This window comes from Corvus hawaiiensis, chromosome Z (genome assembly GCF_020740725.1).
Source record: "Corvus hawaiiensis isolate bCorHaw1 chromosome Z, bCorHaw1.pri.cur, whole genome shotgun sequence".
NCBI lineage: Eukaryota > Metazoa > Chordata > Aves > Passeriformes > Corvidae > Corvus > Corvus hawaiiensis.
Genome location: NC_063255.1, coordinates 35,347,854 through 35,368,321, shown reverse-complemented (window position 1 = coordinate 35,368,321; position 20,468 = coordinate 35,347,854). Strand labels below are relative to the sequence as shown.

Below are 20,468 nucleotides of genomic sequence, written 5' to 3'. Positions count from 1 at the left end.
ATATCATAGGCTGCTGGTTCAGTAAAAGAATTATACCTGGTTTATTTAATTTTATTTCTTCTTTTTCATTTCTCCCCCCTGCCTAATATCAAGATTTATGTTTAGCTTTATGAAATTAAATATTGAGGTAATTTTACAAAAACTCATTGTGGTCTACTAAAAAACAATTGTAAATTAAAGGTTATTTGTTTACAAATTACTGCAAATATTGAAGCTTATTCCAAGTTCTCTCCATTGTGATCCTAACAATCTTCCTGAATTGCTATCTTTTCTGATTTTTTTGGTCACTCTTATCAACCCTAGAACAAACAAATGTATAACACGAAGCATTCTTGTGCAGCACCTGAGTGTGGCACTATCCCACTTCCTTTATTGTTTTTCTCTTTTTTTCCAGTGGTAGGAATACGGAAACTTGCCAAATTAGCATTGAATATTCTTAGTGATTTGATTTACTGTTCATAAACTTTTAAGGAACTGATTACTGCATCTGACAGCTAGTCAAGTGACTGAGTGATACTTTCATAAGCTCAGAAAGGATTGTGTAACTGTATCGGCAGAGATTTTATATGCTACACCTCCCTCTGAAAGCATGGAATCTGTTATTGTCTGTTCAAATGAAATGCTACCTTCCTCCCTTGGTTTCAATGTTAAAATTGTTTAACCAAGTGACTAAGCACAGCAGTTCTACAGAAAACAAAGATCCACGCAGGTTATTTAAAACACTTGCTATAGATGCATGACATTCTCTGGTTTACATTTCTGCAGTTTAAGTGCACCAACAAGAAACCAAGAACTTGACTTGATCTTTAGCCATTGCTTTGGAGAAAATTGACTGTTACAGTAATAAATTTTTAATTACCCTTTTGGCACTATAATAACAATGTAATTAGTATTTCTGACAGAAACCTGAAAAACAATTATGCAACATGAATTATTCATAAAAGTGATGTTACTGCCTGCCTCACCTGAAGGAAGCTTGCAGGAACCTCCTAGCTAGTGCATCCTGTGACTTCTCTGGTACAGCTGTTCAAATCATAAATATCAGAATTTATCTAAACAGTTGCAGTGTTTTGAAAATTTCAGCGGCTCTCTCTCAGCTTTTCTGCTTTGTGCAAAAAAAAAAGTGCTATTTGTACTATCTAGAAAATTATGTATTAAAAAATGAGGAAAGACTCCTAAAACTTGGTAAAGTTTTCTTCATGATTTATGTTTCAGTTCTATGCTAAAAATATCACAAATTCATTTCTTTCTTGACCCTTTTCTCTGCAGTAAGGCAAAACTCTGATTTTTTTTCATGGGGTGTTTGTTCACAAAGGAGGTAACTTTCTGCCTTCTATGGGATTGGTTCAATTTGTTTTATGCTTCAGTTACTTCAACATAAGTGGTGTGTGTACATTTGCAGTCACAATCACCCTCACTGATGCTTTATGTAATTTACAAGAACAATGATTGATCCTTTTCTAAGAAAAGTATGATATTGTATTTGCCTGTACAAGTAATAGCATAAGAAATTTTATCTAATTTTATTATAAGAGTACAATAGAAGCAACCATTAATCAACAGAAGGGCTACTAATCTGAAATTTTCAATAATATCAACTTTTCTTGGCTATAGGTTTCAATAAAGGAAGGTCTTATGGACATGTGCATTTTGAATTGACAAGAATTCCTGGTAAGTATGCTGTCAAGGAAGTGTTGTGCAGGTAACATGGACAAGGATGCAAGCAAGGACATTGTGCAAGTCAGGACAGATTACTGTGTGCCAGAAAATGAAAGATAGAAATGGTATCTCTTAAAGTATTTGCTGTGCACTCTCATGCTTCACCTGTATCATGTCAAATGAAATTTCATGGAACCACCTGTTTTATTTTTATAAATTTTCTGCCTGCCCAATGAAAAAAAATCTCTGTTTCTCAAACTTTACCCCTTCAAACAAAGTATTGGATAATGGAACTTTCAAGTTAAACTTTATTTTTTCCTTCAGATTTTGTGGAAGTATGAAGTATTTAATAACCAGCATGTGTGAAAATGCATGTAGGGATGTGGCAGCCTTACCTGAGTCTGATACAGTTCTGCTTCATGCTGATCATAGAAAAGCAATGACTGGGAGAGAGATGTTCAGATAATATTTACACTGATAAGATGAATCAATGCTTTGACAGAGCATCTGAAGTGGGGAAAGGCCTAAGACACAATACTTGGGATAAACTTTTTCTAATTTTGGGTGTAGAGATGAGCTCTCGTTCCATTTTTTTTAGTTGTATATGTTGCAGCCATATGATTCCTAATGTATTTCTTTTTTATCTTACAGACTGGGTCCCCACCCAATAGTTCTTCAATTTGCCTCTTTGGATTATGTTCTTTAGAACACCTTCCTTTGCACTGAGTGCCTCTAAAAATACACTGAATGATATTCATGCTACTCTGCTTGCTGTAACATTTAGGGCAAGAAGACTTCATGTCTTCTCAAAAAAATTAAGAAGATACAGAAAGTCTTACAACAAAGAACTCTTCTGGGAAGAAAAAAAAGTATGTGACTAACAGATGGTAAATGACAGATTTTTCATGTACACATTGACAAAAAAATTGGTGATAAAAAATCATATCAAAGAAAACTGTGACTTACTTTTAAACTCTGCAGCTATTAAATATTCTGGATTCCTGATATACAGCTAGGGTTTGTTAGCAGTCTTGATAAAGTGCAGCAGACTTTCCAGTCCATTAAATAAATGTGAGACGCATAATTTTACACAGTTGCTAAAATGCAAAATCAGTGATCAATCTTATTCTCAGCCCATTTCCTAAATATGAAAGCACTGGGATGCCAGAGGTAACTCAGAGTTCTGCAGGCTGACTTGCTGATTCTCAGTGCTATTGGAAGAAGTAGTTTAACTTTGCTGTGTTAAAAATAGCTGAACTCCTTACCTGAATGTGTGATTTAAGTGTGTCTCTTGCTTAAATAATGCAATGTAACGTGAAAAGTGTCTAGAATCAGGTTGAATACTGAAACCAGATGATTTGTGATGCATGGAGTTAGATGTTCAGAAGGGATTTTTTAAAAAAACTTCCAGAGAGTATATGAGCATAAAGCTCTACATAAAAATAGCAGGATGAAAATGCAAATTAAAATTTGGCCTGATTGACAGCAATCTCAGAGGTTTCTGAGACTATTGAACAGCCTCCTAAGGAAACCATCTGGCATTGGCAAGGAGATTGGCACGGTGTTTGGCAGGGTAGCATTCATCACTCCTGAGTCTAATGGCTCAATTTTGTTTCTTCTCTTTTCCTAATAACATCATGTTCTCCTGCAAATGTGAGTGATTTCTGGTCTCATTTACTGCCTTATGGTCAAATGAAAGTATACACAAGAATAGACTCTGGGCATTTGATAGGCATAAGAAATCATGGTTGATATGAGGCTTTATCATACAGGAGCATCAGAAAAGCTGATTTTTAGTATGAAGTTGTCATCAGTGAAATTATAACATTTTTGCTAATGATATAGAAAGCTTTTGCCATTCCAGCTCTGTGTGACACCAGCACCGGGTGGTAGATTCCACAGCCCAAACACATCAGGTCTACTGAATGGAGAAAGAATTGTTTGAATTGGAACCCTGTGTCTAACCATCTTGTGAATTCTGTGCTTTTAATGACAATATGTATGTACTTCAGGCAGTAGTTAAGCAAAGATATTTCTGGGTTAGTATAAATCTCTTATTTTGAGGACAAATAATGTAAAATATAAACTGAAATTTACCAGAATTCATAAGGCAACAAATTTTCTGAGTTCTTTAATTTTTGTAAAGAAGACAAATACTTTTAGATTGGTCCAGTAGTTCCATCTCAGCAGTTTGACTATTGTTTTGTTAAGTCAGATAAGATGCCCCACTACCAATGTTAAAAAACACAATTTTTTTCCCTTTTCCCATTGTTTCTTTATACGTGAAGTCCTCTCACATAGCAACTTAAATTGTCACTGTGATGTTCCCCATTTATGTGATACTACTGGAGAGCACTGAAATCTGAGGCATAATTATATTAGACCTTAAATGTGTCTTACTGATCAGCGTCTGCCATGCTCAATGTTTCTCCAAACCAGCACGCAGGGATTGGAGTCTTCTCATTGTGGCAGGGTCTTTATACTTTTAGTGTCCTGTACTCTTCTCCACTAATATGCAGAGCTGTGATGCTGATTCTTAATTCTCCAACACTCATTTCATAATCAAACTAAATGTCATGCAGACACTATAACATTTGTCCTACCTGTCAAATCTCATTTTGTTTTCAGCAGACACCCTAAATAAGAGTGGCATAAGTGCTCTTAAACTCCAGGGACATAAAACAGAATTCAAGGTCCTCAGAGGTCATTTCCTTGCTAGAATGAATGAGCACTGCTGTCACTATTATTGTAGTTTCAGACATTGAAATTGATCCATGAGGAATACAGATGAATATTAAATAAATGAGTAGATTTTTTTCTTTAGTGTTTGTCCCATTAGTTCTCAACTAAATGTCACATTTTTGTTATTCAAGCTACACCAATAGTACCTTTAGAGCATAGCTTATCTAAAGTTCAGTGTGTGTGAATTTATTTTTCACTTGCTTTGCAACCTGGCAGATAAATAATTCTTCCCTAAATAAACTGGCTGTATCTTGGGTGAACATAAAAACAGGCCTGAAGTGGTGAAGTTTCAGTGTGAGAATCTTTTACTGCTTGACCTGAAATACACTTATTTAGATAGGCTTAGATATTCACTTCTCTAAGATATACAGAACAGCTTTCAAGTAAGGTTGTGAATTGTGCATATTTTAAATGTATTGAATTCTTATAAGAAAGCAGAAAAAAAAATAGTCTGAATTCTCAAGCAGAAATACAGTTTTTTCCCCACTTAATTTTGTGTTCGGAAAAAAATATCCTGTTCTTGTATAAATTTATGCAATGTCCAGTTCAGTTGTTTCCTCTAGGCCTGGTTGCAATTTAAGTAGTATATTAATTGATAAAATCTTTATCAGCTTGATTTACATCTTAGTAGAGAAAGTTGCCTCCTGTTTACCAATAGTGGCTTTTCAAGGGTCGTATATAAAGTCTTATCCAATTCCAGTGTGAAATATCTTCAGCTAAGCTTTAGTAAATAAAACTGGTTAAAATGTTTTGATATACACAATGATTTAATAGTTCTTTTTGGCATTACAAGGTTGTTCTGAAAATTTTCCAGAGAAAGGAAGGAAAAAAGCCTACAGTCTGAAGCATGATGTATATTTTCATGTCACTAGCATGGTATGGCTAAATATCTCAATAAATAATTCTGTATATGGGTAGTTCCAGCATGTTTTTGCAAGTTAGCATTTTGTACATGAAACCCTTCTATTGTCTTTCTTAGGCAAGTAGATTGTGAACATAAGGAACTATATAGTTGGGTTTAACTAGCAGAATGAGGAGCTCTGCTGTCTTCCTTTTTCATCCCATTTGAACTGTCTGTTGAACAGCTGAATATCTATTTACAGCTCTTCCTCTCTCAAAGGTGCTGCCAGGTCTTTTCATCTGACATCTTTCCAAGTACCCTACTTTGATTAGTTTCCATGCTTTCTCTGCACTACATCATGCAACTTTCATTAAAGGAAAGCCATTTTTGGCATAGAAAGAAAACTCCTGCTGTTAGCAGGAAATCTCTTGGAAAAGCTCTTTAATGGTCAATTACATATGTTGAAGCTTGGGTAGATATAAAACCTTCATGTTCCTGTTATGCAGCCTGTGTCATAAAACTGGAAGACACTGGCCACCCTGCCACTTTATCCACTACAAAATTAGCTTTCCTGTTTTCGTGGTGTTTTTTATAAAATCAGATTGCTTAGGGGGAAGTCAGGTCTGGATTGAAGATCTACAGGCTCTCTGATGGCCACTTAAATACTACATGTTACATATTGCACAAATTACACAGAACTTTTACACAAAGGTCAGTTGTTGAAGTTGTGGTCATCTGAGATTCCTTAGAAACAAACGCTTAAATATTGTTGAGATACAGGTTTTTGTGGCAGGGATTGCCTTAGCAAAACAATACAAAATACCTGTGCAGCATAACAATTTAAAAGCATTTTTAATTTCATCTGGGATTTGGTTGACAAAACAAGACATAATAAAATGTCATGATAGAAAGATACAGTAATTTGTAGGATTTCAATATGCCTAAAACTGGTAAAGGGCTGTACACATTTATCTTCTGGCTGTTTAATGACCCTTCCCTGATCTTCCCAGAAACCAATGAAAAGTTTTTATGCCAAAAGTCAGATGTCTGCTAGAAAATATGTTAACTATTAGCAGTAGGACCAAAGTGGACTGGGAAAAGAATAGGTCACGAAAACATAGTTTATGTTCTAGGCAGCGGAAACAAGGTGTGTGTGTGTGTGCTCAACAAATAGAAAAACAGTACTTACATAATAATATTGACCCTCATATTTCCCTAAATGAGTTTTTCTTATATTTCTCTCCCTTATCCAGAATGCTGAATAGTATCCTGCTACAGCAATCTTGTTACTTTTTGCTCCTACATTTATTAGTAATTATTCAAATTATGTAATATTTGTATAATGGTATGGGAATTCATTCGAAACTGCATGATGATATTTTAGCAGAAAGCTATCAATGATCTATGGAGCATGAGGTGGACAAATTGCTTGGAATTTCTATATGAATTGTGTAGGCTGAGAAAATGATTGCTGATTTTGTCCCTGATTTGATGGAGGAACACTGAAACTTTTTGCTATTGTCCTAGAAGTCAAAACCTGGTAACGGTTAAAAAAACACTGAAAGGGGTTAGTCAGCTTTGTACTTCAGAATGTATTTCATTTTACACAATGATTTTAAATTGTATAGAAGTATTAATGATTACAAAAAAGAAAACAAAAGAGTTCAGAGACAAAGAACATTGAAAGCCAAACAAGTGAGTAGCTCTTGAAAGAAAATGAAAGATGTGGTGTGAGAAATATGCAAGGTCAAAATACAGAAGGAGCATTTTTAATAACGTGGAAAAACTTGAAGAAGTGAGAAGAAAATGGAGAACAGATTGAAAGGTAAGAACAGCCTAAATATGTTTTAACAGAGAGGTAAGATTCAGAGGCACAGTTGGTAAAGCATTTTCCAAGAAAACAGCAAGCCTGGAAGTTGTAACAAAAAGCATCTCTGTCAGTTGCAGATAGCAGAAGAACCATCAACAGTTCGCTGAAAACATACAAAGAATGCAAGCTGTAAGAACCAGCAGTCCAGCTGAGTGGGTAGTCTCCATTTTAAATCTCAGAGATTTGAAACCTCTTGCTGTTTTAATGGGATTTTTTGCCTTTAACTGAACTGGCTATTTCATCATGAGTGTTTGTGTTTTGAAGGTCTATTATGAATGGATGATGTGGGTTTAAATTAGCTCTTGTCTTTGCCCAGACCTCTGGCAGCAGGCAGTCGTGTTATTGAGGTGTCCAGCACCCCAAGACCCACTCTTATTCGCAAATTCTTTAATAATGGCTGATTTGGTCTATTATAAAATGAGTTATTTATTAATAGACACAAACCTAACAGACATAAAACTTAGACTATGACTACACAGGGGTAAGACAAAAGGGGATACTAGTATACATGTGGAGTTAAAGGTACCATTAAATTTACAGCTAGCTAAGAAATAGTATAACTTAGAATCCAGTGTTTCTTGCCATCCAGTTCTTTGATGGAGTACACATTGAAAAATCCACTCTCTCAATTCCCAGGAAAGTGACCACAAAAGCCCACGTCCAGACTTAAGGAGAGAAATCTCCTTGCACATTCCCAAGGAGTGTTTAAAAGACTTCTGCCTCTGTGATAAGCTGTAATACTTTTATAGTGTAAAAACAGGCCTTTTGGTCACCTGAGTGTGTTTATCTCTTCCCACATCTGTTAAGCTAGGAGACCTTTTGGTGCTAGGAGATGATACCCCCTGGACCTTGCCTACCTGGGTTACCTCTTCTATCTGCACCGGCCATCTGTGGTGGGAGAGAGGTGATATGGCCTGCCATAAGGTCTTAGATAATTAAAGGACAGCGACTTGTAGCAGTTTTAATAGAGGACACATGCATTGGCTTCAATGTGTGAGAAAACAGAAACTGTTGGATCAACAATGCACCATACTTTATGCGGCCTTCTCTTGACTCTTTCCTCCTTCCGGGAGAAAGCTTGAGAATACTTGGTCTTGTAGATGATAATACTCAAAAAAACTAGACAGCTCTGCAGAACAAAAACATTTGGGACAGCAAACACAGGCAGAGGAAACCCTTGATATCCTCTCAGAGGTGACATGGGAGTTGCACACCATGAAGTGGTGCTCAGTCTGGGCTGGCCTGGAGATCATGTGTGCAATCACTGCTGAAGGAAGTGTAGGCATTTTGCATTTTGAGGATGGGATGGTTTATATAAGAGAGCAGAGTAAGCAACAAGTAAGACCCTTTAGATAAAAGGCAGTATTTGTTATTTAAATAAATTAATGCAGTTCATCTTAATGGCATCTTGAAAGTTTTGGGAAATAATTTGAAAATCAAAGGGACTTTTGAGACTCATTACCATGAACAATGGCTTGTGTTAGTTTCCTCCATGATACTGATTTTGGCAAAGTTTGTTGCCCCTGACTTGGAAGAGACCCTTATGTAAGTATGCAGTGTCTACTCAGCTTTTCTCATAGCTTCATACCTGTGGCTGAAGCAGTGCTCATTCTCGTCACAAGGCTCCACAAGCTAATGCAGCTATTGCCACTGAGGGCCATCACCAGGGCTAACACAGCTCTTTTGCTGTGGACAGCCTTTCTGTTTTCTGGGAGCTTCCACCAGAAGGGACTAAGCATGTAAAAATCTTCGGCAACTGTGTCACAGCAAATTATGAAGATTTTTGCTTCCTAAGCATTTGTGTAGAAGAGCATGCAGGCAGACTAGCTTCATGGCTGAGTTTTGGGGTCATTTTTACCAACAGGTGGAAGCAGAGAACTCTTTAACTTCCCAGTATCCTAAAGAGGATAGAGTTTAAAGTTATTTCCCCATCCTCATTTTGACGTCTTTTAACCTAATACTGGCTTCTACTGTTGACAGTTATGCATTACAGTAATTGAAAATGCAAGCCAGGAGTACATTAATTGCAAAAGCAGAGTAAATTACCACCTCTAAGCATACACTTACAAATAGAAGGAACTCACAGTCAAAACCCAGAATAATGCAGTTCTTAAATTCTGTCATGACCTAAATAAATACAAGAAGACAACCAAATTCAACCAAATCATTAGTAATGGATAATTTTCTTTAATGTTTCATAACCAGTCTTTGTGTTAGCACAGGATAAAGATTTGTATTTTGATCAGACTGCTGGGGATTTACAATTGTCTACAAAACGAATGTCAGATCTACAAGATTGAAGTAGCAATCCCTGGTCTTGCTGTTTTTCAATTCAGTACCGGATGAAAAAATCGTCACCTGGTTTCAAGATTTTCCTGTTTCTATATGACAGGAACTTGTTTATGGGGGATTAAGTAGTTGATGGTTTTGGTTAAGGTTTTTCTACATATTTTTTACACATGCAGTGATACCAATGTAAGATTTTCTGTAGTAATCCACAATAAATGTGTTCTATTTGTTGAAAATATTTATTGTAGATCCTTCACCTGTATTATTTTTATCTTCCAGAAGTTGAACATCTTAACAGTTTTTGGGCTCTAGAATACTCCTATATCTTCTCACAGAGGTCATATCCAGATGCTTATCTCTTCAAACAATGTTAATGATGATTAAATTCAAACCTGAAAAACAGGAATGCTTTTTTTTTTTCCCCTCCCTTACCTACCTTACACTGGAGACATGATCTGTCTTTGGTATTTCAGTCTACCGATGTGTATGGCTCCACCAGACTAACACAATTATCCACATCCATAAAGAGGCTCCTACACAAAGAAGAAAACTGTAGCCAGAGCTATTGAACACAAAGACACTATTTATAGCATACAGTATCCCTGGGCTAGAGATCACTGGCAAATAAATGTAAGTGTATTCAAGGGCAGTGTCAGCATTTGGCTGCTGATCACCATCTGCCCTTGCCCAGTGCTGGAGACTATGCTGGCAGGGGGGAACTTTGGTCTGAGGTCCTATGGGTTCTTCTGACCAGAATTTCTCAATTGTATAATTGAGATTAGGAATAGCAGATGAATAACTAAATCTTTCCTTTATCTCTACTGCATATGGACAGGCAAATAAGTTATTCAATGCCTTTTGTCAACTGATATTGAATGAATTTATTTGATAGTGAATTTTTTTGTATGTTAATGAAAAAGAAAATGTGTATTTTCAGTCAAACTTAACAACTAAATATTTTGTGTTGCTTGAAGTTTTTGATCCAGGTACACTAGAAATTCTGCCTTTGTAGTTAATGTCTTCAGCCTATTATATATCAGATGAAACACAATCTGAATATAAAAAATATAACAACACTCTTAGTACTAAAGCATGTGCTTGTCTCCACTGCTTCTTTTTACTCAAGAAAGTCATGTGTTAAATTCCTGAAAGATCTGGCAGACTGGAAGGCAGATAAAAGACATATGATGGAAACTTCATATCTGTGACAGAGTAAATGAACCTTGTCTTTATACTTTCCTACAGATATCTAATTCTTTTTATTGTTAGGTGAGAGTTCCAAAGTGTTTTGGTTTTGTTCGTGGGGCTTTTTTTCCCCTAATGTGATCTTTGTATATTAAATTATGCAAAAGTATATAATGGATGCAACAAGAATGGAAAGTGAAGCTGATTACACATAAAATGAATTTCAAGTATTTTTGCATTGATAAATATAGAATGATGTGCAGTTTTCCAAAGTTATGGCGTATTTCAGTTGAATTGCATCTTGCTAAGATTTGAATGCTCTATTTTATTTTTTTCCATTATTATTCTTTTCATAGATGCCCATGTTATTAAATTATGAGAACAAAATCAGAAATGCTTAAAAATCTATGAAGCAACTGAGCTGTATTCCGCTCAGCTGTAATTAGAGAACTGAGAACCTCATTTCTCAGACCCTGAGGAATCTTGCTTTGTGATAAAAGAGGAAAGGAGAAGACAGCTTTTCATGATCAACAAGATTTAAAAAAAAAACCCCACACCAAATGTCCAGAAAAAAATGCATGGTTCAGAAGGCTGAGCTGTATAAAAGCTTGATGTTAATGCTGCAGAAAGCATCCTGCTCTCTGAAAGTATCATTCTAATGTGTTTTTGTTTACCTCCAGTTCTGGGATATAGGACAGAATGGAATTATATGCATCATGGTGGAAGAAGAGAATTGTAGCTTTGTTAGAACAGCATGTCAAAACCTGTTATTTCCAGATCATGAAATTCCTTAATATTCTGACCTTTTAATTCGGAGTTTACCAGCAAGCTGAAATGTTTCAATTTATGAAAATATCATAGAGATAGATTCCAGAGCATTGAAACAATTTGGATCAGTGCAGCATGTATCTTTAATGAAATGGAAATGCACTTGACCAAAATTTACCCTACAGGCATGTCCTGTTTGCCCTCCAGTCAGACAAAATCTGTCACATCACACACCCGGTGCTGTACCCCCAAGGAAGGTCTCTGTGCGCTGGTAGATTTGTGGAACAGAAGCTGGTACTTGAGGTTTAATACTTAAGCAGGTGGCATCATTAGCACAAAGATGTATTTTTCTCCTGGTAGAATTGCTATTCAGTGGAAATGGTTCTTTAGCAGTGCAGGCTATATGGTAATTAACTGTAATGACTGCATATAAAAGGAAGCCCTCCCTTTGCCTCTGTTGTCAGAATGGAATTTGGGCCTTTCAGAGAAGCTACCGTTAAATTTTATGAACCTGTGGAGTAGTGGCACTTTAGAAACACACTTTATATATTAAGCAACAAAAAAATTTGTATTAAAAGTTGGTGATTAAAAAGACTGGATAACAGAAATGCCACCCTAGTTTTACAAGAGGGACTAAAAGCAGTATTGCCTAAAGCTATACACTGATTCTGTGGTAGAGACAGCTCTTCCACTCCAGTGCTTTAATTACAGGAACAAATCTTCCTTTCACCAAATGTAGGCTCACCTGAATCTCTTAGCAGTCAAGCGAGGGGTTGATAGAAATATTCAGATGCATCACATTTCTGATGCTGCCTTTCCCTGGTAGTGGTGAAGGGCATAATTTTTTTTTAAATATACCTCTGGATGGATTTTTACCTTTTACCTGATGTGTGAATAAAAATTTTAAACCAATGAACTTTTTTACCTGGCCAAAAAGAAATGTCCTGGGGTTTTTATTTTGCTTAGGCCAGTACTTAAAATAAGGAATCACCAGTTGCAGTGTACAACCAGGAGAGGCTGTGATTGGTCTCATAAGAATAAAACTTTGTTAGGCAGTGAGGTTTTCCACTCAGTATAAAGGTTATAAAATGCTAGTATCTCCTTTTCTAGTCTTTTGTAGAGGGCACTTCTTATATATTTCTCTGTGAGTGATTCTGATTGGGTTTTTTTAAATGGATTTGTCTAACATCAAAGTTTTTTAAATGAATGTTGCTTGAAACAATATTCGGCTGTGGCAGGTCTTTTATATGGTATTCGGAAGACATTTTATAGCTGGGAGAATTGAACTTTTTGGACACTGAACTACCAATATTTGTCTTCAAACATTAGTATTTCAGTGATGAATCAGCTCACATAGCATTTTGTGAAGGTGTTCAGAAGCACAAGTTCAGCCATCTATCTGTTTATGTCTAAGAAAATATTGTAGTTTTTGGAAGGGTTTGCCCTGGGCTGAGTACTGGATTGGCCAACTACATGCTTAATTAGAATTCCTAAACCAAGTGAAAAGAGAGTAAATTCAGAGAAAATACTACTGTCTTGCAATTAAAGTACAATATGTTTAACTGGACAAGCATTTACCAAAGACTTGGAAAATGCTATTAAATAGTATCCACTGGGAAAATTAATAGAGGAAACAACTCCATAAAGCAAGTGGCATAATTCAGTGCGCATCACTGTGATCACTCCTGAAGCACAGGTAAAGGCAGGGACTGTCTGTATTCCTCAGATTTACACAGATATTTTCATGTGACCCTTCCTTGAATAGCCAGTGTTAGGTCTGCATTCTTGTCTGGAGAAGACCTTGTGGTTGATCATGGTATTATAACTGTGAACTTACCAACAATGTTTACAAACCAAGACAACCTCTTTGCACACTACCATCTTACAGCAAAATGTCCTTGAAGCCATTAAATTTTTATACTATTGTTTATCTAAAGAAATTTCATATAATCTATATATTTTTCTTTTTTTTCTTTTTTTTCTTTTTAAGTCACTTTTCTACAAAGGAGGACATGTTAACAGTTTGCAAAAAATGTAGCCAAATACTACTAGTAGGAAAGGAGCAGGATAAAATCCTTTCATTTTTATTAATTCCACTGAATAATCAATGAAATCACCATGAACAGCACTGTTGCCTTGGGACCATTTTCCAGTATTTCAAACCGTGAAAATGGCTCTTTGTCAAAGATTTTAGTGCTGTTTTTTTCCCCTTTTTGAATAAGAATTTTTTAAGCACCTAATCAGGTTTTCTTGTGAAAGGAGGAGATGGCAACTGAAGTGTGACTTTCATTCAGGAACAGCAAACAAGCAAAGATGAGGATGTCTGCATTCAGACTTGGTCTTGTATATCTGAGGCTTCAGAACAATTGGACAGATAAGGAACTGAGACTCTCAGAGATGCTGAATATAAAGAAATGCAGAAACCTTGTAGCTGCTAGTCTTACTTTCAATAAATCAAGTGTATATTTAAAAACACAGGCACAAGAATTTAGAGCAGTAAAAGGATTTTTATGTGCCCCAAAGGAGCATACTTCTTCTAGGCTGAACAGGCACTAGAGGAAAACCCTTTCTTTAGCAAACATCATACAGATAGTGAGTTAGTTACTGAAAAAAGTTGGAATATTTTTGAAGCTTTGCTTTTTTATATTTCTCATTGCATACTATATGTGTTGATTAGCATGAAAGACTGAGATGAAGGATAGGTGGATTTACCTCTTGGCTTCTTCAGATTTAAAGTGCATTTCCTTCTTCTGAAAAACGAGGTTCACTTTCCTGTTAGAATTTAAAGAGTTTAATATAAAGACAATAAGAGACGCATAAAATAAAGCAAAGAGGTAACGGCCGGGTGCCTTGGCACTCTGCCCAGAGCACACCTGATGCCCGAGGTGAGTCCTTTTTATACCATTTTTACTGTCTGTTCTCTATTCATATTAAAACTTTTCCCGGAGCTGTTCTGCATGGCCACTCCTTGGGTCCGCCTTTTTAGAGCATGTGTAGTCTTCGGCCTTGTGGTTTTATTTCTTTTGATTCTTGGGGTTGGGCCCGCTAGGTAAGAGTCGATGGTAGGGTGGATCTCTTAATTCTCCAGACAGTCAGGGCTGATTGCAGCTTTGGCCTCTTTGCCCCCCGGGCAGAGCGGTGATAGCGGCTCTCGGACTCTCCTGGCCGCCCGTTCTCCGGGCGGAGCAGCCTTTGGGCCCTTTTGTTCTCTGGACAAAGTGTTGATTAGCAGCTTCTCGGGGCTCATCCTCTGCTCGCTTGGAGGTTATCTTACTTGCTCACACTTGCTAACATTCTTGCTAAAACGAGAGAAAACTACATCCACACAGCAGAAAGCATTTCTAACATTATATAATATCTACCTTAATACTTTGCGAGAAGCCAATACTATAATATATGTTTATAACATTCTGAATTTGACCATTAATTTTGTTTGGAGTAAAAAAATCTCCCAGGGAAAAGCTATTCTGGTTCAGGCTCTTTCCTTGTGGTTTTGTTTTCAATTGTGCGTTAGTTTTTGGGTTTTGGGGTTGTTTTATCAGTTCACCATACTGGCATTTCTTATGTAAGTATCACAGGAAAAAAACCACCATCTTGTCAGTCTTTTCCATGGTCTATGATATAAATAGGTTAGCTCTTGGTATGCATCTGTTCTTGCCCCACCCTTGGCACTTAAAATATCTCTGTATTCATTAATACATACCTAACACTTGAGATACAGTATATGCTTTTTTTTGGTGTATTACTATGTGATTTATTACGCTGTGTTAGTAGTAGGAAAGCCCCAACACTGAAATGTTGAAAGATCTAGTAAAGGGCATTCTTCTTCCCTTTAAATAGATATCATGCGTCTAAGCACTACTGTTGCAGTTTAAGCCCAGGTCTCAGATGCGAGAGACAAAAGGCAGAGATCCTGACCTGAGATTTATCCTGCTTCTGAAGGAGTGCTTGTCATGTTGTACCTGCATAACCGCCTGACATACCAGCTTTCACTTCAGTCACTTCCAGTATTCATTGTCACTTCACCTTTAATAAAATTACTTCATTGTTATTTCTGCTTCTGTGCTGTCCTCTCCCTTCACTTCCATGCCAGATTGTACCAGACAGAAAATGTACAGTACCTGTGCATAATATCTATCATTCCACTAAACACATTGGAAATAAATTCAAATTTTGGCTCTTGGTGTTTAGGGAAAGCCACAAGTCTTGCAGACAGGGGTTTACTACCAGAGTGCAGTTTCTGGAGCCAGCTGGTCAGAGCAAAGGCAACTGACCCCATTAAACAGAAGCATACGGTTCTGTAGTAAAGTTGACTGCAGTATAAGCTGAGGTGTGAGGAACCTGAACTTACATTTATCTAAGTGCCTGCAGGCACTTGGTTGAGCAGGATTCAGCTGTGTACAGCACATAAATTTTACTGTTACAAGCTAACCAAAAAGGAGTGGATGTCTGTCCACAGTAAAAGACACTTACAGTGCCTATTATGCAAAAGACCGTTGAAATTTATTCTGTGTTGGTTGGCTTAATAATGTAATTTCAGAATGCCTATTTATTATTCACTTTGGTAAAATACACCCTATATTATTTTCCCCTTCATTTGAATGAATTTTATTTACTGATAATGCTGGAAAGTGTAAACTGTATTTAAGAAGTTTAAGTTGGGCCCTCCATGAAGATAACTCAGTGTTCGCAGTGGCTGGAATTCCTACGTGCTGCTCTTCTTGTGCTCTCCTGCTGACCTGTGATCCCTATAACAAATAAATCACAGCCAGCTCTGTGATCTCTAGATAAATTGTGTTTAAAAAGCAGTCCAAAATATTTCTTTATTTTCCAAAGGATCCTTCATACCTTTGCCATTGAGATAAAATATCAAGCTAGACAGTACTTTCTTGACTGAAAGAGGCTAGATAAGTAGCCCCCTCATGAAAGACAAGAAAGAAATTTTTCTGCTTACTAAGCTAGATAAATTTTTTGTATAATGCAACACAGCAATTTTAGTTATTTCATATATTTATTTATTTATTTCATCATAAATTTTACTTGTTTTTGTAGTGCTACTGTTTGGCTAACAAGGAAGAACCAAAAAAACCAGTCTCCAAATAGAAGATGCCTGAGAAAGATAAACATGGTTCCGAAACAAGTATTCCTTAAGCTGACTGATGTACCATAACATCATTCATGTGAATGTCCTTCAGTATTTCTAATGTGAGCTTCTAATTTGAATTTTACATTGATATGAATAATTAAGACTGACAGATATTTAAGAGTACCTTTCTTCAGTGCATGATAGAAGATACCAGTCACTTTATTCATGTACTGATCCGCCATCTAGCTACTTCTGAATAGCTGAGGTCTCTAGAATTTCTCCAGATGGCTCCTGTAAGTGATTTATTTTGAAGACATATACTCAAAGCTCTCATAGAAGCTTATTCTTTTTTGTCTACTCTAATTTCAATAGAGTCTTCAAAACTGATGCCCTAACCTCTTATTTCCATTTGCAGTTCTCTTCTGCTTTTAGGCTGCAGTGGGTAAAAATGTCTTTCTGCTTTGCAATGAGACAAGATTTATTTGTTTTGATTGATAGGAATCTGGAGAGGATATTTAAAAATAAACACAGAACAAAAAAAATTTTTAAATTGGTTTGGGGCAATAGAGGTTTCACAACAGCTGTGTTCCAAGGATTTTCTTGAATTCAAGTGTGACTTCATGGATTTTTTCTAGGAGTTTACATGTAGGCCAATGGGAATCCTGGCTTGTACCAGCAATAGTGCGGACCAGGGCAGGGATTGTTTCCCTGTACTTGGCACTGGTGAGGCCACACCTTGAATCCTGTGCCCAGTTCCAGGCCCCTCAGTTCAAGAAGGACATTGAGGTGCTGGAGCATGGCCAGAGAAGGGCAACAGAGCTGGTGAAGGGTCTGGAGCACAAGTCCTGTGAGGAGTGGGAGAGGGAGCTGGGGGTGTTTAGCCTGGAGAAGAGGAGGCTCCAGGGAGACCTTATCACTCTCCATAACCACCTGAAAGGACGGTGCATCCAGGTGGGAGTCAGCCTCTTTTCCTAGCAACAGGACAGGGGGCAATGTCCTCAAACTGCACCAGAGGAGATTCAAGTTGAACATCTGGAAGAATTTCTACACTGAAAGGCTGACTAGGCATTGGAATGGGCTTCCCAGGGAAGTATTGGAGTCACACCCCTGGAAGTGCTCAAAAGACGTGGGGTTGTGACCCTTGGAGTTATGATTTTAGAGGGGAAGTAGTGCTGGGTTAATGGTTGGACTCAATGACCTTAGAGATCTTTTCCAACGTAAATTATTCTATGAATCTATGTGTAAATAAATGATATTACATAGTTTAAATTCTACATCTGCAATGACTAGAAAACAATAAGAAAAAATGTTATCTGTCTGTTTTCACTGTGAAGTGTACAGTTTACCCCTCAGTACAAGGGAGCCTTGACATAAAAACGCTTGTAAAGCAAATGAATGTTATAAAATATAAGATGGATCATGGGAATGATTTTCAGTATTGAAGCTGTAAAGCCTTAATACCTTCACATAGGTGGTAGTTTTTTCTCCCACATGTAATATTTTTGAGGATTAAAAATTATCCAAGAAGATAAGTAATCTTGAAAGCAAAATGCAAGACTGAATATAGAAAATAGAATTTTTTTTTTAATGACGTGTTCCACTTTCCAATAAGGAAATATTCCGATGCCTCTTCTGGGTGATATATTTCAAAACTTTCATTTTACTACTGCTCTTTTAACAAAACAAGGAAGTTCAATAACACCAGGGTTTTCATATCTACCTAGCTGTTTGTAAACATCACAAGAGATACCTAATATGTAGTTAATTTTCAAAGAGATTGATACAGAGTGCAGTGCATTAAGATGATGGAGACAGGAGTGAAATGCAAGATTCCTACACCACCAAGTTCTATCCAAGTTCTATCTTATGACCTCCCTGCAGTAGCTGATATGAAAGGACTATAACCTACTTTAACCACAAATTGCTCTTGTAGCTGAAATTGAAAACTTGTGAAGACTGTGACTCAAATACTATGAAAGAGACACAATGCAATCATATCTATCTATCTGTCTCTCTATCTTATCTAAATCTCCCTTTCTCAAAATTAATTATGTAGATATATTAATAAAATAAAAGCTTAGGACAACCTTCTAAAAGTTTGTCTTCCCCTTTCTACAGTAGGTGCCAGTACATGCATCAAATTTTTGTAATGGCCCCTTCCAGTCCTTTTTAATGTGTGCCTGAAAACTATTTTACTGAAACTACTGATGAATTAATTGAAACTTCCTTGGGCAATTGCTTAGTATTTTATATTTGTAGTGTAAATTTTTTTAATGGAATTTTTTCATTTAACAATTGGGAGGAGGCTGTGAAGATCATGTTGATCAGGCAGAGTATCCATGAAATGGAGGGCCCTTTTCCAGGTCAAGTATTCAGACACTGTTTCCAGAAAGACAGATATGAATCTAGCATATCTCAAGAGACAAATTCCTAATATATCCCTTTGCTTTTCAGGTGCTTGCCTGTTAGATGTTTTTTTTCTGTAGGACTTTCTAAAAGAATGGTTGTAAGTAGCTTCAAATTGTTCAAATTCTCACACACACACCTTGGAGGATCTTACAGCAAAAACCAGAACACGCACTCTTTGTAGGGTCTGAATTAGTAATTTCTCATACATTGTGGTTAAAGTGTATAATAATTGTGAGAGAACAGACCTTCTCCTATTGAAAAGATACTTTCCTACTGACCCCTATAAGAATGAGGACAGTAAGCTTAGAAATATATTTTAATAGCTCTCAGAGTTTTGAATATATATGCATATGGCACTTACAACATTTAACACTGTTGTGAAGCTTCATTTATATATATATTTGATATGTAGATGTGTCATATGTAAATATGATCAGAACTCTAACCTTGAAAAACTGTTTTATACATATATAGATGTATAAAGATACCATATATATATATTTGTATTTTATGTGTATATATTTTAGACTGTCATACTATCAGTCAGTTCTGCTCTTCATGTGAATCAAGAACCAAGATGATGATATGAATAACTTCAACACTTACCAAGACTTTCTGTAGGTTTTTTATGGCTGAAACTATTCAGAAAAACATAGTTACTTTCATTTGCTTTGAAACAGAAGGTTTTGTAGGCTATATGACTCACAGAAGCATTTTTGCCCATCTTCACATGCAAAAGCAGATACTAGTTTTGCATAGACTACATCAATGACTTCAATTCCATAGTTTGTTTATATACATACAAATTTTTACCCTTAAGACATTAAAATATTTTTTCATGTATTTCAGAACTAGAATCAGGAAGACATATGTTTAATCTATTGCAAATATTTTCAGAAAAGTAAGATAATTTCCTTTAGAGTAAAAGATATTTCATATACCTTGCTAGCCGGGTAGTTGAGTGTTCATAACAGATATCTCCTTTTTAATTGTTTAGACTCATCTACTGTCTACAAAACTATCATTCTTAATCTTGCAATTTCAGTGGAAGTATGAGAGTACTTCAAGACCTGAATATAGGAGGATACCGACTGGTCTAATTCCTTACCATGTTTAAAGCTTAGCCGTAGCTATTTGCTGTAGATCTGGAAAGAAAGCATTTGAAATTACAACAAATCGGAATGGATGTGAAGTGGGTTGACCCTGAAAATCTCTGTTTAATCTTTTCTTGGCTTTCATCAACAAATGAGTTCCTGTTATGCAATAAGCCTGGAGAATTATCAACTGGGATTTCATCTGCTGACTGCAGACATGCCATATGGGAAGAAAACAAGTATTTAGTGTGCAGTTTTTAGGCTGTACTATATATGTCATGCTTATGGTTTCCCTTTTTTTCATTGTACTGACATACTGCATGCGTAGTTCTGAGTCTTTTTTTTACAACCATTCTTTTTTTTAATGTCTTCCGTGTGTGTGTGTGTGTGTGTGTGTGTGTGTATGTGTCCATCCATCAGCTTTTCTTTATTCCCCTGCTGTAGCACTTCCCTTGCATACTTTTATATTTGCTTTCCTTTTCAATCTTCAGAGCAACCTCACAGCTGGAAAAAAAAGCAAAACCA

At 36.4% G+C, this 20,468-nt stretch overlaps 2 long non-coding RNA genes across 6 annotated transcripts in view; both read right to left on the bottom strand.

Moving 5' to 3' along the window:
- LOC125320063 overlaps positions 1–20,468 on the bottom strand; it is a 111,105-nt gene that overhangs the window by 10,505 nt on the left and 80,132 nt on the right. The gene's annotated exons all lie outside the window — the stretch shown is intronic.
- On the bottom strand, positions 62–14,178 carry LOC125320064. The gene is made up of 2 exons (XR_007200986.1): positions 9,838–14,178; positions 62–9,010 (listed from the first exon to the last, which is right to left on the bottom strand). It is a non-coding gene; the product is annotated as an uncharacterized LOC125320064 (long non-coding RNA).